Source organism: Triticum urartu, chromosome 6A (genome assembly GCF_056163025.1).
Source record: "Triticum urartu cultivar PI428250 chromosome 6A, HENAU_Tu73, whole genome shotgun sequence".
NCBI lineage: Eukaryota > Viridiplantae > Streptophyta > Magnoliopsida > Poales > Poaceae > Triticum > Triticum urartu.
This window is the reverse complement of record NC_141878.1, coordinates 207,920,932-207,934,408: the sequence shown is the minus strand read 5'-3', so window position 1 is coordinate 207,934,408 and position 13,477 is coordinate 207,920,932.

Here is a 13,477-nt window from a genome sequence, read left to right as displayed (position 1 = left end):
AGCCCACGAGCTCCAGCGATTGGGGTCGAGCGGAGCTCATGGACCCCCGCGCGATGCTGATGTTGGAGAAGATGGATGCGGATCTGAGGCCGGCCAACATGGTGGAGGCGAAGCTGACCAGTGCATCGCTGCTGAGGGAATTCCTGGAGCACCAGCTGGCTCCACTTCGGCAGTACTCACTTCCGATGTGGAGGCCCCGCCCGAGCCCCGCGGCCTTAGCCGACGGAGATCTGGCTGCTGCCCTCCAATCTCTGGTCGGGGGCGATGTGGCGAGGTTGGCGGGCGCTCCCACGCCATTGTTCCTCCGCGACGACTGGGAGCAGGTAGTGGAGTCCATGCCTGTCTTCAACGGGGATGGGCCCGTGCCCATGGAAACTCCCGAGGAACCGGTGGACGTGCCCTCCGATGACTCCAGCGAAGAGGAGGAAGGAGGGGAGCGGGGATAAGGGCCTGACTCCGAGGCGACTGACGGAGAGTCGAGGGCTCCCCTCCCCCGGCGCAGGTCCTGTGTTCTCCGCATCTCTCCGAGCGATGATGACGAGGATGACGACGAAGACGACGACGAGGACAATGATGAGCAGGACGGCGGGAGCTCGCCCCGATCCCGAAGAAGGACAGGACCGGGCTGATCTCCCACAGGTCTGCCCCGCCCCGGGGCAGACCGCAGACACACCTTCCGCCTCCAAGCTTCCCGAGGTTAACCCTTCCAGCCGGCTTTCAGGCTTCAAATTTGGCCGGAGGCCGCTTGAGCTCACTGGCGACGACCCGTAAGTATTCGATTCTTGTCTTTATTTCTTTCTCTTCTTCTGAGGCTTGACGTCTGCATTTCTTGGATAGGCTGGCGCCCGCAGGAAAGAAGCCGAAGGGGGCTCCCGAGGTTCCACCCGTGGCAGCGCCTCTGCCTACGAAGGAGGGTGACCGCGACGCACAGGCTTCTCCTGCCCGGTCGTCCTCGCGAGGCCTGGCTGAGCCGGCTGGGGCGAGCTCAGCCCCCACGGCCCAAGTGGCTCCCGAGGTGCTCTTGCCTGCCGCTGCCACTTCAGCTGTCGGGGCGTGGCAGACTCCGCCTCAGGATGCTGTGGCCGCGCTGCCGTCTTCTCCTCCTACTCCACCAGCTGCTGTCTCTCCGACTCCTTCTGCCATTCTGGATCATGCTGTTGCTGAGCTGGACCGACTGTGTCAGGATCTTCTTCGCACCGACCCCCGCTTGGTGACCGGGCGCTTGGAGCTGGCTTCAGGATGGGTTCGCTCCGACGCTTGGTTTGGGCGGCGCTGGTCCAGGCCTCGATGGCGTGCGACGAGGAGAAGCAGGCTGTCCTTGAGGCGAAGGCTGCTCGGGACGCAGCCCTGGGGGAGATGCTCGACGTCCGTGGACGTTTCAAGGCGCTGGAGGGCGAACTGCAAGATTTGCGGGACCAGCTCACAAACGAGGTCCGCCTTCGCTAAGAGCAGGAAGAAGGCATGAAGGCTCGCGAGGCGGGTCTCAAGGAGAGGGAGGTCAAGCTCAAGAAACGCCGCGCCCGCCTAGGCGCGCTGGAGCAGGAGTTGGGGGCGAGGAAGGCCAAGCTGGACGACGAGGCCCTGATTCTTGCTGAGGACTGCGTGGCCTTCGCGGAGATGGAGGCGAGGGCTCGCTCCTCACTAAGGACGCTTTACGAGAGCGGCCTGGAGAGCCCACTGGCTGGCGCTGAGGACGGCCCCGCCAAGCTGCTTCCCTTCCTGGTTCACGCTCTTGAAGATGTCGCCCTTGGCCTTGGCCCCGCGGCTGAGGCCGAGGCGTGTGTCCTGTCTTCTGCAGCAATGACGCGGGTCCTCACCCACATCTACCTTCACGATCCAGTGAGCGGCGAGCGTGCCGCTGCCGCTGCCGAGGCCGTGAAGGGTCGCACAGAGGCCCTGTTGGGGAAGTTCCGGGCCTTCAGCACCAAGCCGAAGCAAGGCGCCGCCGACCCCATCGCTCCGTGAGGCGTACTCAATCTGCGCTACTCCATCACTGACAAGTGACTCCGTCACGGCTCCTGGTTCTGCCTTTAATTCCTGCACATGTATCATGCCTCGGGGAGGCGTTTAAACTTGTGTTTGGCATCGAGATAACAGTGTGGACTGTAATATTTGCTTTTGAACTTCTTGAAATTTGTGCCTTTCCTTCCTACTTGCTTATGTTCTACGCCGGCAGAGCCCGGCCCTGCGCATGCCTCACCCAGCATGCCAAGGGGTGAGGGGCCACGTGACAAGTTAGGCTCCTGAGTCGCGATGCTCATGAGTCCCCCTTGGCGCACGAACAGCAAGTAGGGAGGTGTGATGCGGGTGGATCTACCGTTCTACGTCTACAGAGCCTGGCCGCGCGCGTACCTCACCCAGCGTTGGTCCCGACCGGAAACCAGGACGGGGCCATAGAGTGAGGGGCTACGTGACCAGTTAGGCTCCTGAGTCGCGATGCTCAGGAGTCCCCCTTGACGCTCAAATGGCCTTCGTACCTTTGCTCCACTCGGGGAGAGACGCGTGACGAACCAGGCCCGGGGGGACCTAGCTGGGCGGCGTGCGTCTGGGTGTGACCCAGGCGCAGCCCCCGTGCCCAGCCCCCTCGCGCGGCACTCCCGAGGGGAGGCGTTACGATGAGGCTAGACACTGAGCTCTGGGCTCCCTGAGCATAGCGCTACCATATGTGTACGGGCATAGCCGCTCCTCGGCAGTGTCATCAGCCAGCGCGGAGCATGGTGCTTCCACTGGTACGTGGGAGGGGGCCCCCCTCCGGGAGGAGCCCCCGGGGCGTGTACAGCCCCGCCCTGACATGTGGCTGGCACGGTACGGCCTGGCGAGGTGTATCTGGGCACCCGTGAGCCAGCGCGGGACTCATGGGGCCCTACCTCTAGGCGGGTTGCGCCAGGCACAGGGCCTTATCTTGTGATGTGTCCCTGCAAATTTGGTTAGATGTCGGCACTCTACGTCCTCGGGTCCCGGCCCTCGAGATGGTCTCAGCCGTTGCTGGTATGCCAGGTCGCGATGCCATGGACAAGGCCAGAGGGCGAGGGCTGGAGAGCCAGTAAGAGCCCTGAGTCGTGATGCTCAGGTACCCCCCCTTTAACGTGCAAGTGGTCGGCATGGAGAAGAAGAGGTGCCGTGGACCGGCATCAAATAATCAAGCATGGTGGGTCTAACGCATAATCGGAAATCAACGCAAACGGGATACATGCCGCTAGGCCTGGCCCGAGCAGCTTGGGGATCATGCGGCCCGAGGGGCGCCCCCAACAAGGTAAGCTAACAACATGGAATAAAAAAGGGATACACGCCGCAGGGACGGACCCACCCGGCCTGGGAATAATGCAGCCCTAGGGGGGGCGCTCCCAGCTGGAAATAAAACTCGAAAGACGTCACCTGATGATGTTGAGGACGAAGGAGCATTGATGTAGCAGGCTCGGTGGGCTGCGGGAGCCGATCCTCACGAGCCCCCAGGCCCAGGGGCCTCGGGAGGCTCCGGAGGCGCTAGCGGCTCCTCATGGGCCATCTCCATCCCTGCCAGGGCTGCGGAACGCCTGGCCTCTCGTGCCCCCGTGATGCCCCTCCTGAGGCGCTGGTACGTGTCAGCCGCGTTCGGCAAGCCGTAAGGCATGCGAACGTAGCTGTGGGGTGGGCCTCCGCAGCGCCCCACTCGCGAGGGCCAGAGGCGCTCCAGAGAGGCGACTCGGTTGAGCCCTGGTATGTTGATGCAGACGCGCAGCCCACCATCCTCGCCTGGATGGCGAGCCACTGCTGGTAGGCGGCGGCCGCCTTTCATGAATCTTGACTCCTGTAGCTCCTGAATGGCCTTGCTGACGAACTCCTGAGGGTCTGGGTCTCCTTGCCTTGCTCCTTCTTAAGGGAAACGTGCTTCGAAACATGCCTCCATGTGGTGCCCAAGCGCCTCCCTCGTGACCCTGGCTAGGTCGGTGGCCCTCCAGGGGAGATCCCCCGAGCCCTGCCTGAGGAGGGCGCCGGGCGTGCTTTCCTATGCGATGGAAGGAGGTTCCCCCTGGGCAGGCGCGGGCCTAGAGGGGCCTGCCTCCTAAGTGGTCGGGTCGGACGATGTCTTCTTCTTCTTAGGGGCGGTCTCGGGAGGCCTCCTGCTTCCACGATCCGGGTCTGCCAGTGACGTGGCCTGAAAGGCTCGTTCTAGGGAACACACCGCGTCCTTCTCTTCACATGGCACCGTGATGACTCCGCCGCTTCCTGGCATCTTGAGGACGTTGTAGCCGTGGTGAGTTACGGCCATGAACTTGGCCAGTGCTGGGTACCCAAGGATGGCGTTGTACGGCAGGCGAATGTGAGAGACGTCGAAGTCGATAAGCTCAGTGCGGTAGTTGTCGCGTGCCCCGAAGGTGATAGGGAGGCGGACCTGCCCAATCGGGACTGTGGAGCCGTCGGTGATACCGGAGAAAGGCTTGGTTGGCTGAAGCTGGCTGTAGGGAACTTGGAGGTTGTTGAATGTTTCCACGGACAGGACGTTGAGCCCTGCCCCGCCATCGATGAGGGTCTTGGTGACCACCACGTTGCTGATGATTGGGGAACAAAGCATCGGGAGAACTCCGGCTGTAGCCGCACACTTGAGCTGATCTGCTGAGCTGAACATGATGGCGCACGCCGACCACCTGAGAGGGCGCGTGGCTTCGAGCCTGGGGAGGACTGCGTTCACTTCGCGGGCGAACTGCTTGAAGATGCGCTGAGAGGCTGGGGCTTGTGCCCCGCCCAGGATGCAGGCGATCGCGCACGGCTCCTGGAAGCCCCCAGCCCCCTCGTCCTGGTGGCGGTCCTCGTTTCTCCTTGGCTGCGGCGGCAGCGGTGGGAGGCCTGCGTTGCCTTGCGGGCGATCCTCACGAGGCTGATCCCTCCAGTCTCCCTCGCGAGGCTGATCCCACCAGCCTCCCTCGCGAGGCGGGTCTTGCCAGCGATCCTCGCGAGGTTGATCGCGCCACCCTTGGCACGGGCCACGGTCTTCCCAGCGTCCTGCGTTCCTTCCTCCTCCTCGGCCGTAGCCCCGGTCACTGCGGTCAGGGCGACGGCCGATCCTTCCTTCTCGCATGGCTCGGAGCTCTTGACATTCGTTGGTGTTGTGGGTGTGGAGGTCGTGGTACACACAGTACCGGCTGCCCTTGGAAGGTTCGGTCTGATCTCTGCCCCGCTTGGTGTCTGGTTCTGCCGCGGGCACGGCAGCCCCCTTGCGCTTCACATCCTTGGCCTTGGGCTTCTTCTCTTATGGGTCCGCGACAGGCAGTTCGAGGAGGGAGAGACGCCCTTCCTCGGCCCTGGCGCACTTGGTTGCCAGGTTGAACAGTTCCAAGGAAGTGCACAGGTCTTCATGCATCGCCAGCTCCTCCTTCATCTTGACGTCGCGCACGCCGTCGGAGAAGGCCGAGATGATGGCCTCCTCAGTCACCTTGGGAATCTTGAGGCGCGCGTTGTTGAAGCGCTGGATGTACTTCTACAGGCTCTCCCCGGGCTGTTGCTTGATGCAGCGCATGTCGCTCACGGCGGGTGGCCGGTCGCGAGTGCCTTGGAAGTTGGCGATGAAGCAGGTGCGCATCTCGTCCCAGGAGGAGATTGTGCCTGGAGCCAGGTTTAGGAGCCAGGTGCGGGCCCCGTCCTTGAGTGCCATGGGGAACCAGTTCGCCATGACCTTCTTGTCTCCGTTGGCAGCTTCGATGCCCAGCTCGTAGAGCTGGAGGAACTCCGCAGGGTCAGCCGTGCCGTCATAGCGAGGAGGAAAGTCTGGCTTGAACTTGCCGGGCCACGTGACGTTGCGTAGCTCGGCGGTGAAGGCGCGGCAGCCTGCTGTGTCCACGGGAGGCCTTGGATGACGGGGAACTTGGTCTTGCATGTCCCCACGCGCTGCAGCTGGGAGCAGCGCGGGGTCTTGACGCGTGGGAGCAGGAGCATGGTCGCGACGTGCTGGAGCAGGGAGCGCCCGGGCAGCTTCCTGCGGGCGAGGGACTTCTTGACAGCTCTGCTCTTGCTGCACTGGCGCCTGACGGAGCGGGTTCCGCCCAGGGGCCACGCGCCTTGGAGCCATGGCGCCTTCCTGAGGAGGAGGCGGCCGGGGCGCCGCCGGAGCTTCATTGCCCGCGCGGGGCGGGGTGTGGTGCAGCGGAACGGACGGCGCAGGAGAGCCCCTTGCGGCGCGGACGAGCTTGGCGACGCGGTCGAGGCATTCTTCGTAGACGTCGTCGACGGGACGGTAGCGCAGGATCTCATTCTCCGCGATGAGTGCAGCCCGAGCCTCCATGGGCGCACGGAGCGCGCGGGACGAAGAACCAGCTGGGGCGAGCGAGGGAGTTGCGGTGCAGCCGTCTTGCCGCACGGACGGATGCTGGGACGATGCTTGCTGCTCGTCCCCCGCCGGGCCGGTGGCGGCGTTGACGGAAGGTGATGGGGAACGGCGAGGACGCCCGCTGACAGGGGCCGTCTGGGCGACGCGAGAAGCGAGCGCGGCCCGGCACTCAGCGCGGGCCCGACGAGCGTCAGACATGGGCATGACGAGCGTCAGACATGAGTCCCGGCGCACCCCTACATGGTGCGCCAAATGTCGGATTTCGGGTTTCGGCAGACCCTTGAGGTTCGAACACTGGGGAGCGCGCGAAGATTTCGCCTCCTGCCTACCTGCACTCCTCCGCCTTGCTAGGATCTAAACTAAGGAAAGAACAACACAAGAGACGCAGGGTTTATACAGGTTCGGGCCACCGTTGTGGTGTAATACCCTACTCCAGTGTGTGGTGTGGTGGATTGCCTCTTGGGCTGATGATGATGAACAATACAAGGAGGAACAGCCTCGCGAGGGTCTGTTCTTGGCTGGGGCGATAAACTGCTAGGAGGAGTTCAGTCGCCTTTCTCTCTCTCTCTTTCGGATCGAAACCCCTCTCTTTCCTTCCAACTTCTCAGCCCCCTTTGCTCTGTGGGTGGCTGGTCCTATTTATAGAGGCCCTGGTCCTCTTCCCAAATATCGAGCGGGAAGGGAGCCAACAATGGCGGGCTAATTTGAAGGGGGACAGCTAGTATCAGCTATCCTGACAAAAGTAGTCTTCGCCTGCGCAAAGCTCTGGTGATGACGCCATCTCGGGCTCCACGGTGACCTCCGTCTCGTAGTCCTCCTGGTCTTGGTCTCGTTCCACCGAAATGGCAACCTTTGCCTGATGCCTCGGTACTCCATGGCTGCGCTTGCCCCCTTTGCACCAAAGAGGAAGGGAGGACACTGCGCGGGCTGGCACCCGCCTGGCGCCCCCGGTCGTCATGGCTTGCGTCACGGGCACCTCGTGAGGTACCCCGCCTTGATCTCTCCGCCTCCTCGTGAGTCAGCCTGACGAGGCCGCACCTGAGGAAGCTCCGCGTCATCCGCCCCACGAGGCTTGGCCCCTCGCGAGGGTCTTGGGTTTGTGTTGGTGAAGATGGGCCGCGCTGGGCCCCCCTTTGAGCCACCCCGCAGGCCGCAGGCAGGCAAGTCTGGGGACCCCCGTTCCCAGAACGCCGACAGCTACAACCTCGCGTAGCATGGGATCAACTTTTTATCGCACGCTCTAAGGGGTGGCCTCCCCTCTCAGTCCCAACCGGAAACACCCATGCCCCCGGACCAGGTGACATGCCTACCAGCTACAACAGGTATCTTCCACCATGGCCTCTCTGTACAGTGTGTGCTAGGACAGGGGTTGACAACTTACTGAACCGTACCCTACCTACGGCAGGGACAAGTGGCATCACGAAACAAGTATGGGGGTTACTGGAACAAGACTTGATCTACGGCCGACTCAGGAGGCTTAAGTATTTCCTGCATGGTTTGCTCAAGAATGATATTTCACAGCCATCAGACACTACCACCACTCATCATACCTCCCCCTGCCCTACCGGTCATAACCGCCTCGACGAGGGACAAGCTCGTGTCTACACGAGACAGAGACTTTCCCGGGTCCTTCCCGGTAGGCATGAGAGTCATATGAGGGTGATTGCTATCACAAGCTTATCCATTTCCAACAGCAAGAATTTTCATTTATGTACTCAAGGTGTATGATCATATCGTCACAAACAAATAACCAACGCTTCATGTCGAGGTGGTGTTATAACCGTATCGAACAACCAACAAAACATTATGCCAGGGTTCAGAATGCTTGCCTTCAAGGTGTGGAGAGGTGAGGTGCTCTCCAAAACTTTTGAAAGTTTTCTCCTCTCTCCAACAAATCCTATTTTAAATAAATTTGAATTAACACATACTTTTAAAATAGTACAAAAAGGTTGTTTGGAAAATTTTGAAATAAATATGAAAATAAACTAGACAATATTTGAGAAACAACAGAAAAAGAATCAAGTCATTTCGATTTATATTTAAAAAGTTATAGCCAGTCAAAGTTTCAGTCAAACTCTGTTTCTAAAATAAAACAGAAAAGAAAATGTTTCAGATAAGAATACGCTTTCGAAGCAGGGGATACGCACTTGGGGGTTTTACACCTTCACTTATCCAGCGTGGACGGGCGCGTGGGTCACTGAAAGTGGGTCCACTGGTCAGGTTTGACCAGTCATCTCTCCCTCCTCTTCCTCTGCCCGAATGGAGGCGGGACTCCGGTGATCAACGCCGGCGAACGGCGGCTCCCCGTGGGCTCCAGAGGGTCGGGATGGATCCGTAAGATAGGGGCGGTCCTCCTGGTGGTCTTTGGGTCAGCGGGGGTGGAGGGAGTCGCCGGCGGCGAGCTTCGCGGTGGAGGAGGCTTCGGGTGGGTTTTGGGGTTCTGGGCTGCAGTGGTTCCCGATCGCATATGAGAGGCTGGGCAGCTCCGCTAGGTTGAGGGGAGTCGAGTGGTGTCGCTGGATGGGCGGGGGAGGCTCGGGTTGTGACGCACGGCACCGGAATGAGGCGGAGGCCGCACTGATCGGAGACGGGGAAGAGAGCTTCCCGCCGTCGATTGCTGGCCGTGGTAACTCTAGAGAGGTGGCTTGAGGTCGCCTGAATGCTTAGTCGAGCTTGGGGTTCCCTTTTATAGGCGGCCAACGTCGGTTCTATGGCGGTCGTGGATAAGATCGTCGGCGACCGTCATTCTGTAGGGGCATGGCGACGTGGCGGCGACGAGCGCTAGCGGACGCGTTTGTGGATGAGATCGAGCTGTCCCAGGGGCAGCTGGCGTGCTGGGGAGGCTCGGGCGGTGCTGCCATGGCCGGGGCCTGCTGTGGCCGGCCGCTAGTTGCCACGGCCGACCTGACGGCGGCGCTGTAGAGCTCCAGGGGCGGCTCTGCGGCGAGGGAAGGGGCGGGAGTGTTGGTTGCGAGCAGGGAAGGGCCAGAACGAGCGCGAGGCGACAACAGTGGGACGCGGCGACTCGGTGCGCGCACATGCAAAACGTGCGCTCTGGGCGCGCCCAGAGCACGCAAGCTGCGTGTTTGGCAGAATGCCACGGCATGCCAGAGGGCTCCAAATCACCTAAGGTTTAGCAGGTCTAGGCTAGGGCCATCTAGGAGTTTAGTGGACAAGCTGGTTAGGTCAGGGGATCAAGTTCACAAAGCAAACTAATAATCATGCCAAATCTGCTTATACACCCAAGGTGTTCGACAGAATGCTAAGTGCATCTAGGCAACTCTTGGGGGGGGGGGCAAAAGCTCCAGACAAGTGTCTCTTTAGATGAAGGAGAGCATGGCTAGGTCATTTGGACAAAGCCAGAAACTTGTTAGTGCAAGCTTTGCAAAACTTCAGTTTTGGACAAAAAGAACAATGCCTCATTGCATGCACTTAAAATCCTCCAATGGGTCCACTCTCCTGGACTTAAGGGTTTTGTAGGATGGGCTATAAGTAGGAAAAAGCTCATGGTTACTAGAGCAAGATAATTTAGGGTTGCAGTAGAAAACTCCCAACTGGGCCAGAATGAAAAAGAGATTGATTCACTCAAATTTTTCAAAGAACATCAATGGGTTTTTGCATAAAGTTGCATAACATACTCCTATGAGTATCCCAAAATTTTGGTGGAAGCTAGAAAGAAATATTAAAAGGGGTTGTAGTGCAAAATTGCTCTCTGGACCAGATTTGAAAACTTGGTGTAGAGCTCAAAATATCCAAAGAATGAAATATATTTTTGCATAGAGTGATTTAAAAACATCACATGGCATCCCCAAATTTTGGTTGGAATTTTAGATGAATTTATAAAAGGGTTGTAGTACAAATGGGGCCCTAAAACCATGGGAAACCATTTTTAAAGAAATGAAGATCAGGAAAAACAATTATATAATTAACCCCATAGATAAAAGAAAAGTTTTCTTGAGAGGGTAAACAAGTCCCAATATATTTGGAAAGTTTTACTTGGGGTAAAACTCCATAATAACCAAGAAAGGTTCTGAAATCAAAAGAAAGATCTAGAAAGTGAAAGTTTGAAATTTCCTGGCAAAATTTTAATTAATAAAGCAAGGCCAAATTTTTTGAGGTGTCACAACACTACCCCCCTTAAGAAAAATCTCGTCCTCGAGATTTGTTAAAAGTTGTTTTAAGAAAATATATGCAATAAAATGTGGCTACAGTGAGAGGGCAATAAGTGGTGTAAAACCAGAGTGTGGAACACTGCCGCTGCGTGGGAAAATCTACGATTAGGGGGAAAACGAGAGATTTCTACATTGGATACAGTAAATTTAGAATAAATCCTAAATTTAAAATACGCTGGTCATACCTAAGAGCACAGTGCTCTCTCTGGCTGACAGGTGGACCCGGGGCCCACTGTCAGCCTCTTCTTCTTCCTCTGGCTCTCTCTTCTTCCTCTCTCCCGCGTGCTTTCCCGCGCTTTCTCCACCGGTGACGTCTAGCGCGTAGGGCATCTAGGCTGTACCCGCGGTAGTGCGCGACGTGCTAGCTGCCGGTGCAGCGTGCACTCACCTCGCGGGCCAGCGTGCTGTCGGCACTGCTCGCGGATTCGCCTCCGAACACCGGCGATCGGGCGACGAGCGGCGCTGGTGGACTTCGCCACCATACACCGAGCTCGAGCTATAAAACGGCCGAGGTGCTTCTCTCTTCTTCCTCACACCTGGCCTCGCTTCTCCTTCTTCCTCCTCCATTTCTGTTTACAGAAGCTAGAGACGAGGTTTTAATGGCGGTGGCGATGCCGGATTGGTACGTGATCCTGATGTGTGGAGGGCTGGCGGCATTGCTGGGGCTCTCCGTGCTCCTGTGTGCGATGATCGTCGTGATGCTCCCACTCGAGTGTTGGCTCTCCGCGGTGGCGGTGATCACGAGGAGTAGGTGTGGTCTCGGGTGCTAACTGTTGTTGGTGTGCGGGAGGTAACTCGTATCCGGATGATTATCCACTAATCTCTCTTTCAGAGACTGTGGTGCGTTAGGGAGATGATTAGCCAGATGCAACACGGTTACGTGGTGTTGCAAGTAGTGTATGTGTTCAAGTGGTTGCGGTTGTGAGTCTGCTGCCGTGGTGCTGCGTGAATAAAATTCCATGTCGTGAGGAGACATATGTTGTAGCAACTCAGGGAAAAGAAATCTCACTCCAGGATTTCTCGCGAGGAAAAAAAATTAGTTAATCAAAATTTACAGCAGCAAAAATTACTCATTACAATTGAAACCAAATGTTCATCTCATCGCACAAGGTTTAGAATAACACGCATGAGTTACAACACTTAATTAAATGCGAGAATACAAGAACATAGCAGTGACGTCTAGAATGAAAATGGCAACTGGACGGGGTCCCGAGAAAACGTCTCTGGTACTGGGGCGCACTCTTCTTCTATCGGGGGAAGCGGATTGATCAGTCGATGAACGCGACTCTCCTGGTCGGGCCTAAGTGGTCTGCCGATGGCGATCTGAGGATTTAAATCAGTGAGGCTCTGGAGATAACCCATTACTCGCTGGGTCAAACTCTCTTGAGCGATGACATACTGGACAAGGTTGGCCAGTACTGGGTCTCTCTCAATTCGTCCTCCAGGAAAAGATGTCACTTCCCCGGGTGCTGCATGGCTCAGAAAGTAATAATACGCTCGTTCGCTGGCATAGGGTACCGCGAATCGAAGGCGAACAAGCGCTTCGTGTGCAGCTGCTTCTATGGCCATCTGTGGAGTCGACATAGATTTCCCCAGGAAGGAGACTTCCGTTGGGTCTTGGTTTGAGTTTACGGGAGGGATGTGCACTACTGCCCAATATTTCGAGGTGGATGAGGTGATCCTTGACTTGAGCAGCTCGTACTGGGGTGGCTGGGTAGAACCCATGGTACTGCAGGTAAAGTCCCACAATATTTTAACAAAGCTACCTGGGGTTGCATCTTGGGTCCTCAGATAAATGCTAGGGCTCGGCATGGCAAGAAATGGTTGTGAGGGTTGCGCACAAGATGAGGGGTACTCGGAAAGGTCACGAGGTGGGCTTTTATATAGAAACTGGGCTGGGTTATTTACCGCGGTGAGGGGCAACTGTTTGTCGGTTCTGCTCTCATGGGTTCGGGGTCCAAGCCACAGATACACACATCTCACAAAAGTGACGTGTTACTGTGGGTGCCGTCGGGGTTGGTTTTGGTAGCTACGTCCGGAATTAAAAAGGTAACCGTACATCAACACACTTATGCACAACTATTTTTTTAAATAGGGGCGCAGATCCAGACAACATTGTGGCAATACAAGATCACACAACTACAGGTTGTGGACATACTGAGACTCGGTACTACTCGAGTGACTTAGGCTACCTCGTTTATATCTAAGCGGGCGTGCCTTGTGGATGCCGAGGCTTCTCCATTGGCTTCACCGTCGGGGGTAGCTGGAGGGGGTTGAGGAACTAAAAGGCCGGGGTAGTGATGATGACCATCGCGGGGATTGTTGGCCACAATCCCGTTGGAGTGTGTTCCCAAAAGGCGACGGAGCACTTCTGGGGTCATCAAAGCACCTTGGTCGATGGCCGGGGCTGATCTCAAGGTCTCGATCGGCTGTCCGAACAGCATGACTGGGTTGTCGGCGTCGGGCTCATCTTCTCCTCTAGCCGGGGCTCGGCGAACCAGCTCTCCACGAGCTGTGATCAGATCAAGGGTGATTTGATCGAACAGTCCCTCTAGTGCACTTACATAGCGCACCAGATGCAACAATGCAGGATCCATCTCGTGATCTCCGTTGGCAACTTGTGGTGGTCTACCATACCCATCACGGCTGGGGTAGTAGTAGAAGGAGTGACAGTTAACTCGGGGCGACAAGTGCCGGAGTTGAACTATAGCTTCTCGAGCAGCTAGTTGGATGGCTTGTGGCTCAAAGGAAGTTGTCCTTCCGGTGAACCTGTAGGGGCGTTCTGGCGATAGACCCCTACCATAGACGTGCACAGTGGCCCAAAATTGACGGCTCTCACTGCTCATGGACCCCTGGTACACAACATACTTCGGGGGCTCTTCTAACACGAAGGCACGGCGGGTGAGGTTTGCTAGCACGGTTACAAAACCTCCAAGGTTGGTTGCTATGGTCTCATTGTGAACAATGGGGCCAGGCATTTTAGCTTGGTTTGGGGTTAGAGGCT